The sequence below is a fragment of the Panthera onca genome, chromosome B3 (assembly GCF_046562875.1).
Source record: "Panthera onca isolate mPanOnc1 chromosome B3, mPanOnc1 haplotype 2, whole genome shotgun sequence".
NCBI lineage: Eukaryota > Metazoa > Chordata > Mammalia > Carnivora > Felidae > Panthera > Panthera onca.
The window spans coordinates 100,070,208-100,096,218 of record NC_138344.1 but is presented as its reverse complement, the minus strand read 5'-3'; the positions used below and the strand labels follow the sequence as shown (position 1 = coordinate 100,096,218).

General features: G+C 39.7%; 1 long non-coding RNA gene across 3 annotated transcripts; it reads left to right on the top strand.

Annotated features, from left to right (window-relative positions):
- The first annotated feature begins 165 nt into the window (after nt 1-165).
- Nucleotides 166-26,011, top strand: LOC145715564 (uncharacterized). 3 transcript variants are annotated; one of them, XR_014137812.1, is made up of 4 exons: nt 166-7,871; nt 9,981-10,048; nt 19,284-19,379; nt 20,845-21,477. It is a non-coding gene; the product is annotated as an uncharacterized LOC145715564 (long non-coding RNA). The 3 variants fall into 3 exon arrangements; XR_014137813.1 differs by lacking the exon at nt 20,845-21,477 and adding an exon at nt 24,286-26,011 and having other exon boundaries at nt 166-10,048; nt 19,284-19,383; XR_014137811.1 differs by having other exon boundaries at nt 166-10,048.

Below are 26,011 nucleotides of genomic sequence, written 5' to 3'. Positions count from 1 at the left end.
TTACCTTATTTTTACTTTGAAATTGACCTTTGCTAAAGCCTTTTTGTTAGTTTGTAACTTTATTTTCTTTTTTTTTTTAATTTTTTTTTTTTAACATTTATTTATTTTTGAGACAGAGAGAGAGCATGAACGAGGGAGGGTCACAGAGAGAGGGAGACACAGAATCTGAAACAGGCTGCAGGCTCTGAGCTGTCAGCACAGAGCCCGACGTGGGGCTCAAACCCATGGACCATGAGATCATGACCTGAGCCGAAGTCGGACGCCCAACCTACCGAGCCACCCAGGCGCCCCTAACTTTATTTTCTTTTTAAAAAAAAATTTTTTTTAACTGTATTTATTTGAGAGAGACAGAGCACTAGTGGGGGAGGGGCAGAGAAAGAAAGAGACATAGAATCTGAAGCAGGCTCCAGGCTCTGAGCTGTCAGCACAGAGCCCGACCCAGGGCTCAAACCCACCAACTGTGAGATCATGACCTAAGCGAAAGTCAGACGCCCAACCGACCGAGTCACCCAGGCACCCCTCATCACTTTATTTTCAGCAGTAGTTATGTTATAATCCAACATTACTGTATTATAAAACATAATTATAAAGTATACTGGGCTTCCCAAGACCTATCCCTTTATAAAATGTGAAGCAGGCCTTATGAATCTTATCTTTTACGTCTTTCTATTAAAGCGCATCTGTCAGCCTTTGAAAATTCTCACACTGCACATGTTCTGTAGAAGCCTCCAGACAGGGATGTGTGAACATTCATCTTCATTCTTTTTCTCTCTGTTTCCTCTTTGGGGGCTGAGGTATCTTAGTCTGCAAGGCATTTCACACACCATATGCCAGGTTTGCATCCCCCTGCAGAGTAGCCGGGGAAAGAAACCGTCACAGCAGTATCATAGCTCACCACTCATTTCAATGATGGCACCTGAGCCCCTTAAAGTGGAGCAGACCAGACCTAGAGGTTTTGCTGTAAGACCTGCAGTAGAGGAAAAATAGTTGAATGGCTTTCTGATTAATTAGGTTGGTTAATATTTGTCTTCTCAGCTACTACATTTGGACAATTGAGAAAATTGAGTATGTCTTAAAGGTATTTAATGTCTTTTTAAGTTTAATCTCTATACCCAATGTGGGGCTTGAACTCACTGCTGAGAGCAAGAGTTGCATGCTCTTCTGACTGAGCCAGCCAGGTGCCCCTGTCTTAAAAGTATTTTTAAACAATCCTGTTGGCATGGAAACAGCTAAAGAAGAAACGTGTGACACTAAGTTAGGGTCAAGGCAGAGCTAAAAAGAGGGTATAATAATCATACACTAGAGAAAGAACTAGAATTTTACTAAACTGAGCGTTGGCCAGTTGACATCTGTGGATATTCTCAAGTTGTCTCTTACCCATATTCTGCTGTCATTCCTGGACCTCAAGCCTCTGCCAGGAATTGGATGGTCCTCTGACTGAATTTGAAACACCTGCATTAAATATTTTTATGGTGAGGTATGGGCAATATGTATAATTTCTTGATGTTTCATAATAACTTGCATGAAAAACTTTTGCTGTACCTACAAAGAGAAGATTTGGTAGGAAGCACCCCCACTGAACTCTTAACTATATTTCCTCTAGATGGATCTAGAGAGCCCATACAACCCACACTGTCTTCCTGTGTATTCTCCTTTTGCATTGGTCCAGGGGAAAGGAAGTTGCAAGGAAATATAGTATTGAGTTTAGAGCAGTGTTTAGAATGACAGGATCTAGAATTTCATCTCAGAGTTCTTAGTAGATGTCAGTGCTGTGATGAGAACAGCCTCAGTTATATACATCCTGTTTCGGTCTTCAGTGGATGTTTGTGATAATTACCAAAGAATCCTAAAGTTTCAGGGTTTGTACGGATTTTAGAGGTCATCTGGTCCAACCCTGTTTGAGTTTCATGTGAACATTTAAATAGCATAAAGTCATGAAAAGTAAAGCCAGAGGAGAGGCAGCATGTGAGGTTCAGCACAAAGACTCAATGAAAGACTGAGTACACAGCAGTAGAGAGGGGAAGTGATGGTGTCTGTACGGAAAAGTAACGACTAAGGATAGAATTCTAAAGCTGGAAGCAGCATAGAGATCAATGTTTTCCAAAGCATGTTCTGCAAATGTCAACATGTTTTTTTCAGAAAACACGTTTGGGAAATGCCAAATTTAAAAAAATCCTTTACAGCAAGACTTTAGGAGTCTTTGATACAATAAATCCAGTAAGAATCTATCTGGTACTGTTGGGGATCAACCAGGGTAGGGAAGTTTTCCCAAACTTATTCAACCAGACTTTTTTTTTTAATTGGAATCTACTTTGAGAAATGCTGATCACATTTTGTTACTTCATTTTACAGAGATTTGCCCCTTCATGTTTTTTCTTCATTTGACAGGTGACTACTCCCACCCCATAAGAGCACATGGCCAGCCAATGACAGAGTCAGAATTAGAACCTAGTCCCCACCCCTGCACCCCCCACCCCAACCCATTCCCAGTACTGCCTGTTTCCTTCCCTTAGTAGATCAGAACTTCTGAAGAGCAGAAACTTTCTCTCAGTTTTTGTGCATCCTTCCCACCCCACCCAGTCCTCTTGTGTAATCTGAAGCTTTACTGGCTGCAGGCTCTTGACAAGTGGCTCTGGCGTGGGTTCCCCAGTTGGTCTCCTTTGTTTCCAAGGCACTCATTAAAGAGTGTCCTACCAGATCAGGACAGAGGGCCTCTCAGGTCTCAGACTCAACATACTCAAGAAAAAGAAAAACCAAAGGACGAAAAAATTAAATAAGAAAAAAAGGATACCCCGGAATCTTTTATTCGTTTTCCATTTTGGTGACAAATGCAACCTTGGTAGGGAAGTTGCGTAGCGTCAAATAACATTTGATATTCCTTTCACTCCCTTCCTTAGTGTTTGTGTGTTGGCCTTTTATCAATTTATGACAACTCCCCACCAAAATGGTTCCAACATAGGTTAACTAATAGAAATTTTTTAATTTAACTACTTTTTGGAGAATAGGAAAATTTTTGATGCTGCTGTGGGGGTGTGTGTGCTTGTTTCCCACCCCCCCAAATAATCTCTTGGCACATAGCAGGAACTTTTCCCCTGCCTTTGTGTTTGGATAAGGGTGGGAGCGTGCTTAGTATTGTCTGTTACCTTATGGTTTTTCACTTATTTGTAACTTGCTTCCTCCCCACCCTGCTGTTGTCAGGATACGTTGGGGAGTCACTCTTTAGGAAGATTACATGTGGTCTTCTGTTGGAGTAAGATGAAAAACAAGTGTATTAGCACTTCACCCTTAATGATTTCTCCTGGAAAACATCGAGCATCATTCATACCTTCCCTTGACTACACTACCACATGCACTACCTTCTTTGCTTCATCTCTGGAAATATTTGATTCCTGTGAGATTTGTCATAGAAAAATATAGCCATTTTTGGTTCTAAGGTTGTCATAATAAATCCAAACTCTGCCAGTAAGAGTCTGAGGAGCTTTTTGCTTTTCGCTGCTAGGTACATTTCTCAGAAGTAGCCAGCACTATGACTCTCCCGAGACTCTTACGTTGTCTCCTTTTTTCAGCTTCTGTGACCTCTTCTAATGTTCACCCACTCTCCCTAACAGTACGAAATGCTGTCAGTGGTTGCAGTAACGACTCTTAGAAGGTGGCCTTTCTCTTTTTCCTTTCTTACCTCTCATTTTCAATAAGAAAGGTTAATTTTCTCAGAAACTTCAATTTTTATGGAAACGTTATTCCTATTTTATCTCTGCAGAGATCTGCTTGCGTGGCAAAAAAATAATTTTCATTTTAGAATTGTTCCGTTTTGATTTTTCTCAGTTGGAGCTAGTGCATGCACATTTAATAATGTCAGGGAAGCAGGTGGGGGGGAGGGGGTAAATGTAGTTTTCTCTCAGATTATGCTATGTTTCTCTAGCTGAATCGATCCATTCATTATCTCATTCACTAGGGGCAAGCAATTGTGCCCTATGGTAACAGCCTGAAAGAGTAGGCTGTTCTAAGCATTCTTAGGAACATAATCCTCCTGATCCTATACAGTTTATGGTAATCATCCCCAAAAGTTTATGAAGGGTAAAATCTAAAATCTACACATTCATGAGCTATGGCCACAGTACCACCTCTCACTAGGAGGATTGGTGGCCACAGGGACACACTGACTCCTTCAAGAACACCAAAATACATGTAAAGAAAGAGATTGGCACATTCAGATCTTGTACAGTTTAATCCATTCACAGTTTACCAGTCCAGAGTTCAAAAGATGACCACAGTTCTCAAGCTTTCAGGCTAATCTGAATATGTGATAAGTGATAGAAATTAACCTCATTAACCCATGCCAATTAGCTACATGCTAGCATGGTTCCACATCCCATTGGTTGGTGCCACAGTGACTGAAAAGTAGGGTTTTAGATGTATGCTGTAAGAATCCAGGAATTTTAGTGCTGGACAAAAGTAATTCCTTAATGGGGTATTGACCTTAGGTGGGGAAACAAGTGGCCAGGATGGCAGGACTATATATAGAATTGAGGCAAGATAGTGTGAGGACTAGAGAAAGAAAAGGCAAACAGGACTGGAAGAGGAGACTTGGTGCATGGTTGTGAGAGTCTTGACAGCTTAGATGTTCCAGAAAAGTTAGCCCAGAGTTATGTTTCTGCGAAAGGGGAAGTAGAGTAACATAGGTCTGATCACAACATTCCTTCAGTTGAGCCCTTTGACGACTCCCATTTATCAGTGCAGGCTCCCTGTGACCTAGCCCATCCTAAGTCTCCTGCCTGATCCACTGCCTATCCCTGGCAATCAAATTTCTGTGACAGCAAACTGCATCCCATTGGCCTACGAGTGCATGCGTTTTAGTATAATGGTTACCTGTCGTACTCGTCTGCCCAACATCTCATTTCTTCTCTTTTTGGGTCCTCTCGATCTTCTCATGAAGTACCACCCCAGCCCTGCCCACTCTATATGGTTCTAATAGAGCTACAGATCCTACAAAAGTCTTCTTGCAACCTTTCCCGTGTCTGGTTAAAATTATATTCTGCTTTGTATGAGTCCCTATTAACACAGCTCTATCCTAGCACTGTCTGTACTATGGCCAGGCAATGGGTACAGTGATTAGCTTGGAGATAGGCCCATGACCGAAACTAGACTGAGCACTTTTCCATGGGATCTTATTTGCTGGCCTTGAAATGCAGATAACCTTCTATGGCTATTAACTACAATCCAGTGTGATATGAGCATGGAGCTCTTTGTGGCCAAACTCCACCCCTTCCTCCTGCAACATAGATTATGTCCATCTGCTATGGGAGAGAAGGCAGCATCCACACATGAGCAGGGTCAAGAGTTCTGGGAGAGCTGAAGCCAGATTTCCCAGTTACACTTTCCTTGTATTTGTGTAAACTATTTTGAGATGCGTTTCTGTCCCTTGGAAACGGAAGAGTTCAAACTAATGATCACTTGACCAAAAATAACCTCCACATCCCTAATGAAAATTCTCTCTTTGAGGACAACGTCCTGTGAAGCCTTTCCTCAATCCCCTGGTTGAAATTAATTACTGCTTGTGAGCCCCATGCCGTAGTCTTTTCAGATTGCTATAGCAAAAATAGCATAACTTGGATGCCTTATAAACATGTCTCACAGTTCTGGAGGCTAAGAAGCCCAAGACCTTGGCACCAGCAGATTCGGTATCTGCTTCCTCATTCACATGAAGAGGAAGGGGTAAGGACTCTCTGGGATCTCTTTTATAAGGGCACTAATCCCATTTGAGAGGTCTCCACCCTGTCACCTAACCTCTTCCCAAAGGCCCCACCTCTAAACCTATCACATTGGGGATTAGGTCTCAGCATATGAATTTGGGAGAGACACATGTTCAGTCCATAGCACCCCCCTATTAGCAATGTATACCTCAATAGTTGCACTGGTTTCATTCTTCCTTGACTTGGAGTTTGTTTATCTATTATCCTCATTTGTAAGATCTTTAAAAGTAGAGAGCATACCTAAATCATCATTGGACCCTCCATAGGGCAACACATAATAGGTTCTTAAATTTTTTGAATGATATCTAGACTACTATGTACCAAGCTCAATTCTAAGTTAGTAATAACAGTGAATTTTAAGATGTGAACATTCATGCTTTCATGGAATTTGCATCCTAGTGGGAAAACTATCTGACGAAAATTCATGGGAATTGCTGAATTGGGAAAAACCTTGAGGAAAGGCAAACGCGACCTGGAACCAAGAGGCTCAGACAAAAGGGACCTTGCTTTTTACCACCACCAAAGAAGGCAAAATGAGTTCTTAGGGTGTGGCAAAGGAGTGGGAAGTATGTCAGGATAGAGTTCAAAATAGAACTTGAGCGTACTATTTTAAAGCTAGTCCAATTAACCGGCACCAAATGAAAATGGCCAGCTAGATGCGATTACAGGCACTCCCCAACTTGTGCCCATGGTAACTCACTGGCAGTTTCCTACGGAGACCAAAAATTATTTACTTCTTGCCATATACTCTTCCCTAAACATAACAATGCATGTTCACATCTCTCTACCTTTATACTTGCCATCCTTTCACCCTGGAATGTGTTCTTTTTTCCCATTTATGGGACCGTTACCTATTTTGAAGTCAGTAATCACTGAATTCATGATTGAGAAAAAACAAAAATCAAAAAACAGTGCTTTCCCAGTTCCTTCCAGCTGCAGAATGTTTCTCTCTATACTAGACAGTAATTTATGATTTACCCTCTCTGCAACTGAAACATAATGGAAGGGAAAACAAAGGAGAAAAAGATGGCATTCGTGAGAAATGGTAATCGGGCAATTAATTTGTGTGAGAGACTAGAACATTTTGCTTTAGTGTTTTGTTTATAAAGAGGGGAGTGTTCTCCCAAGTTTCAAATAAATATTAACTTTGGGACTACAACTTTTGGGGAGGAAGGGCTAAGGTTTGTACCCATATATAAGTATGCCCCAAGGTCAGTCCTTACACAAAACTTTGCCTCTGATGGTTGGAGCACATGCACTAAAGATGACTTATGTGGGGAAAGGACAGTGGAGGGGAAGGACAGGTCTGGGAGAGAAGCTGGTCCCACAGGTAGTGACAGTGGAAAGTTACTCAGGCAATGGGAACAACTGGGGTGTCTTGTCTGGGGGCTGTTGGAGCCAAGTTGGAAAACAATTGTTTCTGACACATCAAAGCCTGGGAATTTTTCTCAACTGGATCTATGGTGGTAAACGTTTGCTACCACCACCTGTTTTCAAAGTTTCCTCTGCTCATTTTTCCCCCTCAACTGTAAAAAAGATTTGATATGTCTACATACATAGGTATGGAAACCTACAGCTTGCCAAATTTATTAAATCCTCACTTGAGTGGCTTGTATATAAAACCACTGTTAACCTGTACCTAGCACTGTCCTAGGAGTATTAGATGTATTCCTTCATCCCCTCACAATACCTCTACGAGGTAAACACTGTTGTCAGGCCTTGTTTTCCAACAAGGAAACCAAGGCACAAAGGTTTAGGTAGCCAGTGCCTGGTCACACAGACACGAGATGATGGTGGAGCCGTGTTGTAGGGATCCTTAAGCCTGTGCCCTGCTGCCTCTCCCGGCCTAATGTGTGGCAAAGTGTTCCAGATGGGCCTCAGGACCACACTCCACATACATATCCGTAGGAAGAGGCCTGGGAATTGTGACTCAGTCAGAATTCTAGCTTACTCCCCTGCCTGTGGTCTCGATTGCTGGTAAAAAAATAACCACAGTGCTTGCAAGTAGAATAGAAATGAGCACATTTCACAAGAAAAATAGACCAAGGTGATCACATCCTACTTTGCCTCCTTCAGGGCTGTGAGCAGAAAAGGCTGATGTCTTGACGAATGGGTTGCTCAGTGAGTATAATCTTACCTGTATTTCTTTCAGTACATACAACAGCTAAATATTCTTGCCTAAGAATAAAATCATCCTGGGAATGGTCAATCCACATACCTTAGGTTTAAGAAGACTGAAAATAACCTGTATTATACTCTGTCATAATCATCCAGGAACCACGTTTTTAATGGTGTTAAGTCTTTTCCAGAATTCAGACCCTGAAATCTTTCAGAATAAATATAAATACAAATTAAATATAAAGACACACACACAGGACATATATCAACAATCCTGCTTGACAGGATTTAGACTGAACACTTTCTCAGGACCTAGGACCTCCGTAATGAATTTGTTCTTCTCCACTTAACTGAGATTTGTTGAGTCCTGTGACCACAGAATCTGATAATACTTCATGTAAGTTTCAAGATCTGGGAGCACAGTCATGTTTGTAAAAGCATTCCTCGTATGACCTGGTTGAGACAAATTCTATTAAGGAGAATCATAAAATTTGTCTTATGTCATTTCCCTAGACTTGTAAATGCTTTCCTAACTTCATATGCCTAATTTAACATAACAATTTCCTTTTGCTGCCCGTTTTGCCTCACCTTTTATTAATTTCTCATGTCTAAATAGTTAATATTTGTAGCCTAAGGTGTGGCCATTATAGTGGGAGTAAATGGCAACTGATAGATGACATCACACCATCACCATTCTCTGTTCGGAGAGGTCTAATCTTGTGATTTTGGCAACACTCTTCCTGCTTAAAACAAACCAAGGAATCATCTAATTAAACAGCTATCCCATTAATAACTCATCTTTATATTTTCATTAGCTAGATTTTACAACCTGTTCTCTGCCTTGATAATTAAATATTTCATCATCCGTATACCTTTAGGTTCATTGCTTAAAACTTGCCCCATGTTTTTGCTTTTAGCCTTTGTCCTACTCTTTGGTATGTCGCTAAACAAGCTGAGCATTCAGTAAACTATGCTCTTCCGATTCTTGCATAACACTCCAGAGTACAGTAGTCTTTTTGTTTTGGAGGGACAAGCTAAAGAGTGTTCTCATTTATGTTATGGCAAATAATCTCAGATGTTATACAGGTACATATGTACTACTACACATTTTTAAAATATTTTACCTAAGTCAGCTCATAATTATACGTGGCATTGAGAAGAAAATGCTGACTGAAACAAAACGGTGAAAACAATAATAGTTTTGGAAATGTAATCCAAAAATACACTCAGATCTATGTCAACACGTGCTTGGGTCCTAAGTAATTCAGTAACTCACGCAGGCTCTTTGTCAGCTCTCCCTATGTTAACTGAGCCAGGGTGATGGTAGGACGTGCCTGGGATGCTGCAGATAATCCACTGTTTATCAAGTCTTGGCTGACCTTTAGTAAGTGGCCATTTGTCAAAGGAGGCATTAAAGATAGCTCTTAAATCCATTTGATATTTATTTAAGAACTTGAAGATCCTCCAGCTGGAACACCAGTGTGCCCAGGTATGTAATGCAATATTCATAATAGAACATTCTCAAGTTCTTTGCCTTCCATAATCAATTCACAAAGCGTCCTTCCTATTTGCACCCTTGTGCCTGAGCATCAGTTCAATAAAGAACTTATTTACAACTGCAGTACTTCTAAAAATTGTACTCCACAAATCCTTGGGCAGACAAATGCCATTGATCCCAATGTCACATTCAGGAAGTCACTGATCCAAGTACCATATTCAGCAAATTCCCAGGCATGACCAAACTTGCTAGAAAACCAAAAAGGGAAAATCTGGGAAGTAGGCCAAGATCCTGGGTGTCATTGTACAGCATTCAAGCCAACTCTGGTTTCAAAATTCCTTTGAAATTGTTACTCCATGATAGGAATGCATTCTGTGCTTGGCCACAGATCATCACACAAGAAATACATTTGCAGAATAGTTGCTGCACATTGCTGGCTTTTTGCAATAGGAAAATTTCATCCTTGGTAGAAGAGTATGTTTTGTTTTTCAATTTGTGTAAAATCTGCTGGTGAGGCATTACCAAATAGTAGATACAAAACCAGTTTAGGACTTTTTATCATATGTAATCTTGGGCTAATCCTTTATCTTCTATCTTCCCTGCTGTTTCCAAAGATGCTGTGAAGAATCAATAATTGTTATAAGCATCAGGAAGACATGACTGAAAAGAACAATAAGAAATGGTAAGTCTGCAATGATAAACTTTAGCAAGTAGTAGTATTCCTGAATAATTTATTAATGTGATGCAATCTCAATAAAAATGCAACAGGATTTTTTTTGAAGCAAGACAAACTATTTCTCAAATTCATATAGAAGAAAAAGCTAGCTGGCAAATTTCTTAGGGGAAAAAAAGGGCAGTAAGGGTGATTAGACCTATGATAAAGTAGAACATACTATGAAACTACTGTGATCAAAATGATAGAAATAGTGTATGAAGAGACAACAGAGACCAATGGAATAAACCAGAAAGCCCAGAAATGCATCAAATAGACAAATTTAGTATATGATAAAGATGACATTTTGAATCATTTCATGAGAAGGATCTAAAAGTATGAGATACACTTTTCACCTGTAAGATTGACAGCAAAAAAAAAAAAAAAAAAAAAAATCAAGCAAGTGAAAAATAAATCGAAAAATTTAATGACATGCTCTGATGATCAGGGTACTAGCAAACAGGTATTTTCAAATATTTGCTAGTGGAAACATGAATAGGCACAACCCTTTTGGAGGGCAATTTGACAATAACTATCAAAATTGAGAATGCTCACACCCTTTAACTCAGTAATTTGCTTTCACTAATATACCCTTCAAATACTCTCTTATCTGTAAAATGGCCTGCATACGAAGTAATTCGTTGCAGAAATGTTGGTGAGAGCTAAAAATTAGAAGCAATGTAAGTGTCCACTGATTGGCATTAGTTCAATAAGTGATAATACCTTCCTAAAATGGAATGATACGCAGCTTAAAGATACTTAAAGAGAAGGCAGTTCTACCAAAAGAGCTAACCTGTATATACAGGTATGGAACAATCCGCAAGCTACATGTTCAAGTGAAAACCCAAATGCAGAGCAGTGTGTACACAGTGTAGAACGTGGAGTGTGTAGAATGTGTACTTGGGGGCAAGGGGATAGTGTATCTTTCAGATAAGAAGCTATTCCTAGTGGTTTCCTCTGCGAAAGAGAAGTAGTGAGGGACAGAGTGGGAACGACTCACTTTTAGCTGTACATAGTCTTTTGTGTCTTTTGACTTTTTAACTGTGTTCATAAATTACTGACCCGAAAGCTTTCTCTTCTATAAGAAACAACGAACAATATAACACCAATAGCAGAAATAAAATAATATGAAGAATAATCTCTGAAAAATTTACATACCACAGTCTAAATACCATAGAATATAAATGTTTCTTATTCTTGTGAAAGTATTGAACAATATGATTATTATCCCAGAGGTGGGCATTGGAAAATTTAGAATATAGGAAATAGGAAAGAAATATCTTATCCAGACATTTAGAGGAATAATGGGTCAGAATCTCTTAAAAGGACAACTTAACTATCTGTCTCAGTATTCTGAAAGAGTTTCAGTAACTAAGTATCGATCCAGACATGCCTTTAAGTCAGCGTGATAACCTAAATAACTTTAAAAATCATAACACTTGCCCATGAATCCTGGCCTTTGCATGGCCCAAACATTTTAGGAATAGTATTTAAGTATGCTCAACGGGACTTAGATTGAGTACTTTTCCCACAGGACCTAGGAACTCCATAAATGAGTTTGTCATTTTGTAGTGTTTTACCTTTGAATTGTTTCTTGTTTCTTTTATGCGGTGAGTAATGTAAGGCAAGGGGGAGAATGTAACTCAGATGGCTATGAAATCTGGTCCTTTCTATGATGGAGAAGCAAATTATGTAAGACCAAAACTGACTGTAGCCACTTCTGCCTCCTAAGGACAATGGAATAGTAGTTCCTACCAGTGAGGAAATATCTGGTCCCTACTTCACACAGAGGCCAAAAAGAAAGGTCTTTGCTGGTACTCCTGGCAGGCTCAAGGTTCACATTCGCTTAGATGAGCCATAGTTTTGCAATCCATACCAATGAGTTTTGGGATATGCAAAGGCAAGCCTGGAAAAGATCAAAATAGTTCTGCAGGTAAAGAGAACGGAACTAACGCATTGAGAGCCCTGAGAGCCCTGGTAAGTTAAAGGTGACAAGATGTGAAGAGGGTCTCAAGGGAGAGGGAACCAAGCAAACTTCTGTACAGTTTGCTCCATATTCAAATGTCTTGTATGAATGATAATGTAAGGTGGAGGGAGAGCAAAGGGCTGCCATTCCTCCCTTGGGGACAAAGAAGTGCACAATACTAACCATGGTGGGGCAAAACAGTAGATAAATTAATTCTCCAATACCTGAGGGAATTGGAAAATACCCTAGGAATTGGAAATTACCTAGATTTCCTTGAGGGAGAACATAAGAGTTTAAGCTAATTTCCTTTGAATTTCAAAGGAGAAGGTAATCCAGCTGACATATGGCTTATACCTCCCTCCACTCAAAACCTACACAAGAGATTGTGAAATGGTCCAATACATTTATTATATCAACAGCATTAGGCCGGCACACAGGGACTACTTGGATTTCCCACTCCTTCCTCTAAGAATAAAGTTTCAGAGGTTTCAGCTAACCCAATCTCCAGCACTTGGTCAGGAAATTAGACTTTTAAGACCTCTCATTTCTCCTGAGATCCATAAAAAACTTGCTTCCTCCAAAGAACTTCCTAAAATTCTACCTAAGTATTTACTCATAAAAATCTTTCCATGGTTTTTTTTCTAGTACTCTCGTGGATTCATGTGTTACTATTTAAATCCATTGCTCTATCTCAAATTTATTTTGAGATATAGAGTGAATTTTTTTTTCCAGCTAGTCACTCAGTTAACTGTCCGACCATTTTTTATTGAATAATCAATCGTTTCCCTATGGAGCTAAAAGGCCACATTTATCATACTAAAATTCTTCACAAATCTGTCTCGCTCGCTCGCTCTCCCTCTCGCTCTCCCCTCTCTCTCTCTTCCTCCTCTCGAGAGGAGGAGAGAACAAGCGAGAGCGAGCGAGAGAGAGAGACTCGAGAGAGAGGGAGAGTGAGAGGGAGAGCAAGAGAGATCCACTGACTTTTTTCGTGCGGGAAACTTCCTCCCCTACCCTCAAGGTCTTCCAGGTAGACTAAGAATTAAATTTACGTGAGAAAAAAAGAAATTTTTGTTCCTTGCGAACAGAGACCCAATAATGAAATTGAGAGTCAAAGAAATGACTAAGGCATGCAGTTTTTATACATTTTAGACAAAGGGATGATAGATTTATGAGGAATTTGCAGGTTAAGGAAAACAGCCATTTGGGGGCTTTTATTAGAAAGGAATTCTATGCAGAATTGGGGCTGAGGTAGTAAATTAGTGAAAAAGTAGCAAAGCTTATTTTATAGCTTTCTCGACTTCAGCGTCCCTATTTCTGTTGATAAGGATGTCTTTTTTACTTCTCATTACAGGGATGCGATTTTTCATAAAGGACATTTGTTTCCTGCTTTCAGGGGAAAAGAGGAGGGTCTGAGTGTCCCTCCCCCAAGTGTTTCCAGAATAGGTTCAATTTAAAATAATCAATAAGCCCTTACTGTTCATTTGCAGTTTTATAATGTTACCCTGTCTTGTAGGGTTGATTTCTCCTCATTCTTCTTCTTCTTTTTTTTTTTTTTAAAGTTTCTTGGCTCTCACCTTGAAGGGTGTTTGTTGTTGGTTGGTTGGTTGGTTTTTTGCTTTCCAATAAGAACTTTAAAATCCATTTTTCTACTTCTAAAAAACTTGTCTTTGTGTTTTCATTGAGATTATGTTAAATTTCCAGATTAATTGGGAAGATGCAGAAATCTTTGTTGACTTGGCAGCCTCCTAACTAACAAAAGGATAAGTTCTTTCATTCAGGTTTTGTTTTGTGTCTGTTAGAATTTTGGAAAGTTTTCTTTGCATGAGTTATGAACGCGTCTTAATTTTATCCTGAACTATTTTGCCTTTTTTGTGACCTTTACATATGACCTCTTTTGCCCATTATGTTTTCTCAACCTGAAATTGCCATTTCTGTAAGTCAAAAAAGGTTCAACATTGGCAATCTCGTATAGCTTTCCTAATAGCAACGCTAATGATTCTTTTATGTCTACTTTATTCATAATTACCTTAGTGAAATATTCAGGTTGTTTGCCATACTTTTTCAAGAGATTTTCTTGAGTTTTTCAGGTATATAATCACATTGCCTATAAATAATAATTTATTTATTTATAAATAAACATTCATCTTTATATTCTATCTTTACTATCTAATTTTTATACCTCTCACTTATTTCTGTTGTCTGATTGTATAGGCTATTACCTCCAGGATAATGATGGTTGGGTATAGTGTTTAGGGTAACATTCTAGTATTTGCCTATATAGCATGTAGGGTATGTATGTATGAGTGATATAAAATGATTATTCCTACTTTATTAAGCATTTTAATCAAAAATGGTTGAAATTTTCAAATGCTTCATCAGCGTCATCATGGAGATGACACTATGATTTTTCTCCTTTGAAACATTAATATGGTGAAATACATAGATATATTTCATAAGATCAAATCATCTTTGCATTCCTTATATGAATCTTACTTTACTGTGGCACCTGGGTGGCTCAGTCAGTTAAGCATCTGACTTTGGCCCAGAAATTCATCCATTTTGTGCATTTAAAAATTGTTGTTTGCATAGAACTGAGCAAAATCAGCTTTTAGAAGTCTTTTAATTTCTCCCATGTCTGCGGTTATTAAATCTATTTTCATTTCCTATTTTTAGCACATGTGCTTTCTCCATTAAAAAGAAAATAGGTTAATTATTAATTTTGTTGGTTTTTGATTTATCAGTACTACCATTTTCCTTTGTCTAATTCTTTATCTTTATGCATTCCTTCCTTTTGCTGTATTAAGTGTAATAATGCCAATTCCTGCGTAGGTAGTATTTTTGTTTAATTGCTTAGATAAAATTATTTATTGTTTAAATAAAAGTTAATAGGCCATTTATATTGCTCCCCATATAAACAATTGTTAAAAAAAAAAAAAAACTGGGGGGAGCCCTGGGTGGCTCAGTCACTTGAGTGTCTGACTCTTGATTTCAGCTCAGGTCATCATCCCAGAATTGTGGATCAGGACTGAGGCAGGCTCTGTGCTGAACATGGAGCCTACTTAAGATTCATTCTCTCTCTCTCTCTCTCTCTCTCTCCTCTCACCTCTCACCTCTCTCCTCTCTCTCTCCTTCTGCCCCTCTCCCCAACTTGCTCTCTCTCTCTAAAAAAAAAAAAAAAGAGATAATAAAATTTTAGTGAGGAGAAATGGAATGAAGTCCTTAATTCTTTTTTTCTTCTAGGTAAAAATCATGACAAATTTAACTGTCGTGTGGTTTTGTATTTTGGAATTGTTGACGATTCACTCTTCCTAAGCAATAAACCTAGTACGACAACAGGAGTTAAAAGGATGCTGTTTTTATTGACCTTCTTTAAAATGGCATTCCTCCGTTCCTTTATTTCTTAATAAATTATTATACAATGGGTCAAGCTATAATATGAAAATCAAGGAAAAATACATCCCTAGCTTCTCTCCCTGCCAAAAAGTTGGTTTATCTAATAATTTGTGCGGATCCCTAGCAAGTATTCCTTGCCTGTGCGTGGTTTTGGTATACTGAGACAGCTAGTTCCGTTCCCTTCAGTTCAGTTCAATCCAGCAGTCCTTTACTATGCGCTTTGACTATCCTAAGTGCTGTAGGGAGAATATTCCATAAACCGCGCTTCCTCCTCTCCACACCTCCCCACCCCCACCCGGAGGAGCTCACGGCCCATTCCGTTGCTCTTCCAGCCGCAATCAAACTTCGCAGAGAGATGCGTTGCAAGACAGGACCGAGGGAAGGAGGAATGGCTGAACCCAGATCATTTGCCATAACTGTGAAAACAAGGAACAAAAGTTAAGCTAGTTAATATGCATGCTCGGTAGTCAGCAGGATACTCACAGCAGTATTACTTGTAGCAACCCTCAGGAGCCTGAATGAAGCTCTTGTTTGACGCTCTAAACCCTGCCAGTATTGAATCCCCTGATTGTATTCTCTGGGAGAAGACGTGGTCCCTGACTCTGCCAAGGAGACTTGAAGGTGGGGAGGCCTCCCTTTCCTCCTACCCTCTCTCCATGCTTGACGCCAGGGCATCCGGGGAGTGGTAGAACCAGTTTGCATACAAGCTTGCAAAAGAGTTGAATTACCTTCAGAGGTTTTGATTTCTCAAAAATGCAAAATATCCTCAATTATTTCAATTCCATTCCACATAAAAGTTGGAAGAAATAATCAAGTAAGAAACGAATGTATAACATTATTTCATACTTGAAATAGTTAATTCAAAATAATCAATATTATCCTCAGGGACACTCTGATAATGGAAACAGCCTTAGATGTATTATGAAGCCTTGGGGAAGGACAGGGTTTAAGGTTTATTACTCACGTGAACACCTTAGAAACTAGAAGGCAGAAGGCAGAGCAAGAATACGATAGTATACGCTAGGATACCTTTGGAATATTTCAGTAAATTTACATCTTGTATTTCTACTACAATGGAGTCTCTGGAACAATAGTTAGTTTAGGAACACCACTGGAGTAAAGGATATCTGCACCCCAGGAATAAGGGCCCTGAAGAGGAAAGTGTTAGTCAGATTGGAGCCCAGGAAATGGTCCCTCCAAGGCTCACTCTCCTGTGACAGGAGTGTCCAAACAACCCTCCCTTCTTATCCTGGTTCCATCTGAAAACTCTCAGCCCTCACTTTCTCGTTCCTTTTGTGATATACACATAGAACTCAACATTGGTGTGGGGGATGTTTTATTTTTAAGGCCATTTTGCATGTTTTTGTATCATATTTTTATAAAATTATTTCAGTAGTAATGTAACTTGTGGGTTTTTTTTTTTTTTTTTTTGCAAAACAATCAGGTTAGCTTTTATTTTATTTTAATTTTTTTAATGTTTATTTATTTTTGAGAGAGAGAGAGAGACAGAGCACGAACGGGGAAGGGGCAGAGAGAGAGGGAGACACAGAATCCGAAGCAGGCTCCAGGCTCTGAGCTGTCAGCACAGAGCCCGACGGGAGGGGGCTCGAACTCACAAACTATGAGATCATGACCTGAGCTGAAGCCGGACGCTTAACCGACTGAGCCACCCAGGTGCCCTTATTTTATTTTGTTTCTTAAATGTAATTTATTATCAAATTGGCTAATGTACATTGTGTAAAGTGTGCTCTTGGTTTTTGGGGGTAGATTCCGGTGGTGCCTCGCTTACATACAACATCCAGTGCTCATCCCAACAAGTGCCCTCCTCAATGCCCATAGCAGTAATGTAATTTGAAAGAATCATAGAATGTCTTCCCTATGGCTTTTCTTTTCTTTTTTTAATGTTTATTTTCTTTTTGAGAGAGAGAGAGACAGACAGAACATGAGCAGGGAAGGGGCAGAGAGAGAGGGAGACACAGAATCCGAAGCAGGCTCCAGGCCCTGAGCTGTCAGCACAGAGCTGGACGTGGGGCTCAAACTCACGAACCATGAGATCATGACCTGAGCCGAAGTCAGACACTTAACCAACTGAGGCACGCAGACGCCCCTCCCTATGGCTTTTCTAAGTTAGATTTCTCCAGCTCCTCGTATAAAGACTCATTAACTTTCTGGCCATTCTCCCACTGTACATATTTTAATCTGTCCCTGTCTGCCTTAAAATAAAACACTCTGAACAGGAAAATATACTCTAGTTGTCGTTCACAAGAGCAGAAGAGTAAATAAGATGGCCTCTGACCATCTTTGTCCTGCCCATTGCAGCCCTCTGGCAGCCATGCCCTTTTATTGACAACCATTACATCACAGTTCGCGAGGTCTATTTCACATGAATTGCCAGGCATCCAGGTCTTCTCAGTTGATTTTTGGATCCTGAACTCAGAGATGTTGTACTTATCAAGGTTCTTGATGGTAAATAACAGAAAACAACTATGGTTCCATAGCAGAAATGGACTGTATTTTGATTCTCATGGCTCTTGGAATCAAAGAATGGTAGAAATGGGGTGCCTGGGTGGCTCAGTCGGTTAGGCGTCTGACTTTGGCTCAGGTCATGATCTCATAGCCTGGGAGTTTGAGCCCTGCCTAGAACTCTGTGCTGACAGCTCAGAGCCTGGAGCCTGCTTCAGATTCTGTGTCTCCCTCTCTCTCTGCCCCTCCCCTGCTCATGCTCTGTCTCTCTCAACAATAAAAAAAAAATAAAAAATAAAAATAAAAAAACAAAAAACAAAAACAAAGAACAGTAGAAATGAATCACATAGGAGCCCAGGGAGGCAAGGCCCAGATGAGCTGTCAGCACAGGAGCAGACTGCTCAGGACATAGCACTTTCCAGGAGGACATTCACTGTCCCAAAGCTGGCATCAGGACACCTACCACCTCTGTGCTGGTTCTGCTGTCATTAGATATGCACCTCATCCTTCCAGACTCCCCACACCTTCCCCCTTGCAGAGCCACCATGAAGCATACCTAATTGACCTGAGCCTTGTCATTACCCCTTCAGGATATAGTCCCAGGTGGCAGCGTTTGATTAGTTGTGCTTAGATCTTGTCCTTGCTTGTGGTCCCAGGGGGATAGCGGCCCTTTTTGTCTCTAGAGTAGAAGAGAGGGCTGCTTCACTATCATTATCTTAGGATTCTTCCTAAATAGGAAAAGATTTTAGATGCCGGGCAGCCCAAATTATAAATACCTATTATACCTAAATTTTCGTTTTGTGGATATGGGTTCATTACTTGCAAATAATATCTTTCAGGGACTGATTCTGTCATCCAGTTAGTTTTCATTTCTAGATTTCTGCTGCTACAGACTTGGTAAGCTAGATTTTCATGTTTCTCCAGACTCCAAGGATTACAGAGGATAGTGTCAAAGTACGCATTGTGACCAGGCTTCCCTGGGGTTTGAGGGCCACACATTAATCTTCAGGAAATGGTTGTCTAGACAACCAGCTATAACCCTCCTACTTGATTAATCACCCAGTACACACAGCTCTATCCTGTCACGTAAATGACAGATATCAAGAAAGGTTTTCTCAGATGCCTTGAACAAATCTTGATACACTAGATATCTACCAGTACCCTTATCTACCAATCTATTAAACCTATCAGTTTTGTTAGTTAACATGTTCTGTCCAGCGACCACCAGAGATATGGGGATAATAAGGTAGCCAACAAGGATTTAAAACATAAAGTTTCCATTCTTCATATCTCAAAGGTAATAGGCATTAAAGAGTAATTATGTTTTTTTCTCTTTGCTCATAATTATGTTCTAATTATGTTTTTTCTTTTTTTTCTTTTTAGTAATCTCAAGAGACGAAATATGATTGAAGAAGAAATCAGTTTTCCTGTCTCATTGGACATGATTGTGTTTAAGGGGAATCTTCATGATCACAGCAGGTAAGTCAACTCCAGGACAGTTCTCTCCCACATGGCTCAGAGTGCTATTCTTAATTAAAAAAATAAATAAATAAAATAAAAAAAAATAGGCCATTAGAGAATTCCAGGTAAAAAATTATAACCCATGACGAATGAAATGAACATAGTTTTAAAAAAATTTTTTAATGTTTATTTATTTTTGAGAGAGAGAGAGAGAGAGAGAGCAGGGGAGGGGCAGAGAGAGAGACAGAGATAGAATCTAAAACAGGATCCAGGCTCTAAGCTGTCAGCACAGAGCCTGATGCAGGGCTTGAACCCACAAACCACAAGATCATGACCTGAGCTGAAATCAGACGCTTAACCGACTGAGCCACCCAGGCGGTCCTGAACACATAATTTTTTAAAGGAGTAAAGCAAATATTTACCTACAGTAATCAAACAAGAACGGGACTTCACCAAATGCCACGAATTTGAATAACTAATTGGCAAGTAAGGCTCTCGGATCATCCACATTACTAATTATTTAATCCCAGTTTAAATGATTAATCCTGATTGTTAGATAATCCTCGAAGTCTTCCTCCCCTCAGCCCTAGGAGGAGGATGAAGTCTCCAACAGGGTGAAAGAAAACTTGTCCAGGATATTTAAGAAAATTTCAGAGAAGCAGAGCACACATCTTCTAAGACTGCGTATTGCCTAGTTGATGTAGATCTCCTTCATCCCCTGCTATCATCTCAGGTCACAGCAAAGTGTGAGGACCCACAATTTCCAGCCCTCAGACTGTGGTAGAGAGGAGAACACCCTGGAACAAAGTGCTTTCGGATATTTATAGAGGAAAAATAATCCTGATTCGAAACAAATAGAGAGTAGAAAATCTAGATAGAATGTGAGCAGATGGGGGGAAAAATTACAAAGCTATTTTACAAACATACTTGCTTTTTACCAGTTCAAAGGAAAAAAGCATAAACATGAGAGATAGATAAAGGGTCCAACTTAGAAAAACCCTAGGGGGAGAAAAGGAAAAAGAAAAACCCTAGTAACAAGGGAATTGCCTACAAATGCTTTATACCACAAAACAACATTTTAAGAACATGAATTAAATAAAACATGAGCTCAAATAGCCTGTGATAAAAAAAGAAAAAAGCAGAATGAGCTGGGAAAAAAATGAGGACAAAAAACCCACATAATTACAAAACAAATGATTAAAGTAAAAACAGCAAGGAACAGAGTAAGAAACAGCTAAAACTTGAATTACAACATAAAGCAAAGATTGGATGTAACCACAGTAAATGCAGTTTTAAAACAAAAAGAAACTAAGAGATTAAAGTAAGTAGAAAGGGGGTAGGTAGTGGGGACTGGATGAAAGTGATCTCATGTAATGACAAATGGTGTTCCTGAAGTAGTAAACCCATCCAATTAAAAATACTGAAGAGAGTGTCCCTGAGACCAAAGTGACTCTGCTGAATTAAAGAACACGCTGTGTTTCAGGAAATTTCCACATGGACCACTCAACCCTAAGACCTATCTTCGCCTCCTGACTGAAGTTCCAAAGTAAAGAAAGGATTCTTCAAGCATTCAGACCAACAAGATCAAATTATCTGCAGGGGATGTACTGACCTCAGAACCCAGTGGCAAAAGACAGAAGCAATGACTAGCGTGTAACCCAAGAATATCTTAACAAAATAAGTTGTCGTTCTAGTAGATAGGCTTTCCAAAACATGAAAAGGAGAGGAAACCCAGCACCCATGAGCCTCTCTCAAAAAACTGCTTAACAATAATAGGCTGGCAGTTAAGACAAGAATTAAAATAAGAAAGAAAGGAACAGAGAAGCCATATAAAAGGCTCTAGGTGAACACCAAATCCACTTACATATAGGCCAGTACAAACTATTGGACAGTCACTTATGAGAATGTTGAGGTCACAAACATGTCAGCATAAAAATAATGTAAAAGTTAGAAGGGAGGTTTAGATGGGAGTCTTGTGAAAACATTATCTTCATCTTTTATAGAAAAGGTCAATCAATGCTAAAAAAAAAAAAAGAAAAGAAAGAAAAGAAAAAGAAAAACATGACTTTCACAATTGCTTCTGAATTTTATTTATTTTTTTGAGAGAGAGAATTCATGCACGGTGGGGAGGGGGGAGGGGGAAGAGAAGGGGGAGGGGAGAGGGGCAGAGGGAGAGAGAGAATCCCAAGCAGGTTCCACACCCAAACTGACTTGGGGCTCAATCTCATGAACTATACATCATGACCTGAGCTGAAATCAAGAGCCTGATGCCCTGCTTCTGAATTTTAAAGAGCTTATAAAAGCTAACATTTCTCATACAGAAGACAACTTTATGGAGATTTAGCAATTCTTTCTCTCCCTTTGATTCTGTTTTGTGTTAAATCCAAGTTGTTTCCTTCTACCCAAGTAAAAGTAAATTAACTATCATGATTTGTTTGAGAATAAAGGAACCTTAGCATGTGATGATGTCATACCCATGCGGTTGGGACAATATAGTGAATATTAAATACTATTGATTTCCATCTTTAAAAATGAACATTTATTTTGCTATACCTGGTGGCTCAGTCAGTTAGGCATCTGACTTCAGCTTAAATCACCATCTCACAGTTCTGAGTTCGAGCTCCACATCGGGCTCTGTGCTGGCAGCTCAGAGCCTGGAGCCTGCTTCAGATTCTGTGTCTCCCTCTCTCTCTGCCCCTCCCCTGCTCATGCTCTGTCTCTCTCAAAAATAAATAAACATTCAAAAATAAATGTAATGTACCTTTATTTCATTATGTTCATATTTACTCAGCCAATAGCTTCAAATTATGCCTTACATGGATGTATATATTTGCCAAAATTCATCAAACTGTGTACTTAAAATGGGTATATTTTATTATAAGTAAATGTACTTCAATAAAGTTGACTGATTATAAAGATTTTTAATAATATGTCCCGTTAGAGTCTGCATAGAGCAGCAGGGAAGAAATGAAGATGAAGGTGAGTGGGCAGGGCTCTCCCTTCCCCCAGCCCTTACCTGGACAGTTGAGCTTTTTTGTTTTTTTTTTAACATAGACCTCAACATGGAGTTCCAAAGCTTCCAGAAGAGAAAAAGAAAGAACACTACCGTTTTAAAAGTAGATGTCAACTGACCTGAGTATAAGTTGTGTACAACTATAGGTGGCAGGGAGAAAATAAGCTAACAAAACAATCCCAGTGAAATAAAGGTAAACTAACATTCGAAACAAAAACTTTCTGGATGAGACACATGTCTGCTTCCTAGAGTGGCTTCAACCCAGTCCTTCCCAGACAGATGGAGATGGTCTCCAGATGGCGTGTGGTGCTTCTGGATGTGTGAACGGGCCTCGCAGGGGCTTGGACAAGCCCCTGAATCTGCCTCCACCGTGTCCCCGGGCCCTGCTCAAGTTACCAGCAGGCCCCAGCCAGGGAGCGGCTGGCTGGGGTCCTGCCGGCACAAAACCTCTCCAGTTTTCCTCACAGTTTTCCCCTCTTCCTCGCAATGTTTTGGCAGCTGTGGGGCCTCCTTTTCTCCTCCCTTTCAACTCGCCTAATGTTTCGAGCCACAGGGGAGACCCAGACCCTGCAGAACATCCCGGAATGCAAAGCATTTGCAATGAGTCACAGCTGCGGAGGTGCCAGCAAGGGCTGTTCCAGACCCCTAGAGGGAGCGGGGAGGGGTCAGTCGAAGCAGCTGCAGGGCCTGTGTCAAAGGCTGGACCCAGGACAGAGGAGCGGTGGCACTGGCTGGAATGAGGAAAGACAGCAATGGGAGAAAGGGTGCGTGGGGGCGGCTCCTCTGAACCTTCCCCACCTGCTTTCCAGTTCTCTAAGTCCTGAACATTTTCACAGAAAAAACAACCTTCTGGAATATAGAGGATTGCAAGTTGGTTTTTGGAAAATGATCCCTGGCAGTCCGCTAACCAACAATCAAGAAGGGCTGAGCTCCCTGGGCTTTGCAACACACTATTTTAAGATGCACTGTAAAAATGCAGTGGGCACTCTGTTCTTTACTCCAACACAGGGGGCATTCACTGGCTCTCACTGCCGGAAAATATTACTCCCTTGCAAGTCCCAGACAGAGCATTTGGGTGTCAAAACTTTGCCCTTTTGAAGCTTTTTTATTAATAACTGTGAATAGAGGATCCATTCTTAATATTCATCCAAAATATTTCTTTAAAACTATGAATAAGAAGTACTATCCCTCTCCCTTCTGTCCACCCGGCACCTACTTCTCCATTGTAGAAGCAAGCACTATTTATTATTCGTTTCTTGTGTATTTTTCCAGAAGTGTTCTTTGCATGTACAAACGTGTGATGTATGTAAATTTTTGTACAAATAGCGTACATTACACAATGTTTCATTCTTTGTTTTTCACAGCCTTGGAAAGGTTTCATATCAGAACAAATAGAATTCCCTTGTTTATGTGTTCATTTTAACTGGATATTTAACAGTGCCCTGTTAATACACATGTTGTTTGTTTTTGTTCTTTACCCATTACAAACTGTGCTTCAGGTGGATATCCTTGAGTCTATATATAGGTAGAATTTGTAGAGGTGGGATTGCTATATTTTGACATTTTGCTATTTTTTTTGTGGTTTTTTTCAAGATTTTATTTTTAAGTGATCTGTATACCCAACTTGTGGGTGAACTTATAACCCCAAGATCAAGAGTTGCATGCTCTACTGACACGGCCAGGCTCCCGGTATTTTGACATTTTGATATTTTGTCAAATTGTCCTTCATAGAGATTATTCCAATTTATATTCCATGCAAGAGTGTGTCTCTTTCCCTTATTCCTCAGCACAGGATTATCCAACTTTTTTAACCAATTAATAGGTTAAAATATGGTCTCTCATAATTCTAATTTGATTTCTTTCATTTCTTTCTTCTTTCTTTCTTTCTTTCTTTCTGTTTTATTTATTTAGTCTCAACAACCAATATGGGACTTGAACTCACAATACTGAGATCAAGAGTCACATGCTCGCACCAAAAACCACAAAATACCTAGGAATAAATCTAACCAAACAGGTGAAAAATCTATACACTGGAAACTATAGAAAGCTTATGAAAGAAATTGAAGAAGACACAAAAAAAAAAAAAAAATGGAAAAAGATTTCACGCTCCTGGATAGGAAGAACAAATATTGTTAAAATGTCAATACTACCCAAAGCAATCTACATATTCAATGCAATCCTTATCAAAATAACACCAGCATTCTTCACAGAGCCAGAACAAATAATCCTAAAATTTATATGGAACCAGAAAAGACCCCGAATAGCCAAAGCAATCTTGAAAAAGAAAATCAAAGCAGGAGGCATCACAATCCCAGACTTTAAGCTATACTACAAAGCTGTAATCATCAAGACAGTATGGTACTGGTACAAAAACAGACACTCAGATCAATGGAACAGAATAGAGAACCCAGAAGTGGACCTACAAACGTATGGCCAACTAATCTTTGACAAAGCAGGAAAAAATACCCAATGGAATAAAGACAGTCTCTTCAGCAAGTGGTTCTGGGAAAACTGGACAGCTACATGCAGAAGAATGAACCTGGATCACTCTCTTACACCATACACAAAAGTAAACTCAAAATGGATGAAAGACCTAAATGTAAGACAGGAATCCATCAAAATCCTTGAGGAGAAAGCAGGCATAAGCCTCTTTGATCTTGGCCACAGCATCTTACTCAACACGTCTCCAGAGGCAAGGGAAACAAAAGCAAAAAATGAACTACTGGGACCTCATCAAAATAAAAAGCTTCTGCACAGCGAAGGAAACAATCAGCAAAACTAAAAGGCAACCGAAAGAATGGGAGAAGAATTTGCAAACGACATATCAGATAAAGGGTTAGTATCCAAAATCTATAAAGAACTTATTAAACTCAACTCCCTAAAAACAAATAATCCAGTGAAGAAACGGGCAAAAGACATGAATAGACACTTCTCACAGGAAGACATCCAGATGGCCAACCAACACATGAAAAAATGCTCAACATCACTCATCATCAGGGAAATACAAATGAAAACCACAATGAGATACCACCTCACACCTGTCAGAATGGCTAACAGTAACAACTCAGGCAACAACAGATGTTGGTGAGGATGCGGAGAAAGAGGATCTCTTTTGCATTGCTGGTGGGAATGCAAGCTGGTGCAGCCACTCTGGAAAACAGTATGGAAGTTCCTCAAAATATTAAAAATAGAACTACTCTGTGACCCAGCAATTGTCCTACTAGGTATTTATCCAAGGGCTATAGGTATGCTGTTTCGAAGGGACACATGCATCCCAATGTTTATAGCAGAACTCTCAACAACAGCCAAAGTATAGAAAAAGCCCAAATGTCCATCAATGGATGAATGGATAAATAAGGTGTGTGTGTGTGTGTGTGTGTGTGTGTGTGTGTGTATACACACAATGGAGTATTACTTGGCAATCAAAAAGAATGAAATCTTGCCATTTGCAACTACGTGGATGGAACTGGAGGGTATTATACTAAGCAAAATTAGTCAGAGAAACACAAATATCATATGACTTCACTCAGGACTTTAAGAGACAAAACAGATGAACATAAGGAAAGGGAAACAAAAATAATATAAAAACAGGGAGGGGACAAAACATAAGAGACTCATAAATATGGAGAACAGAGGG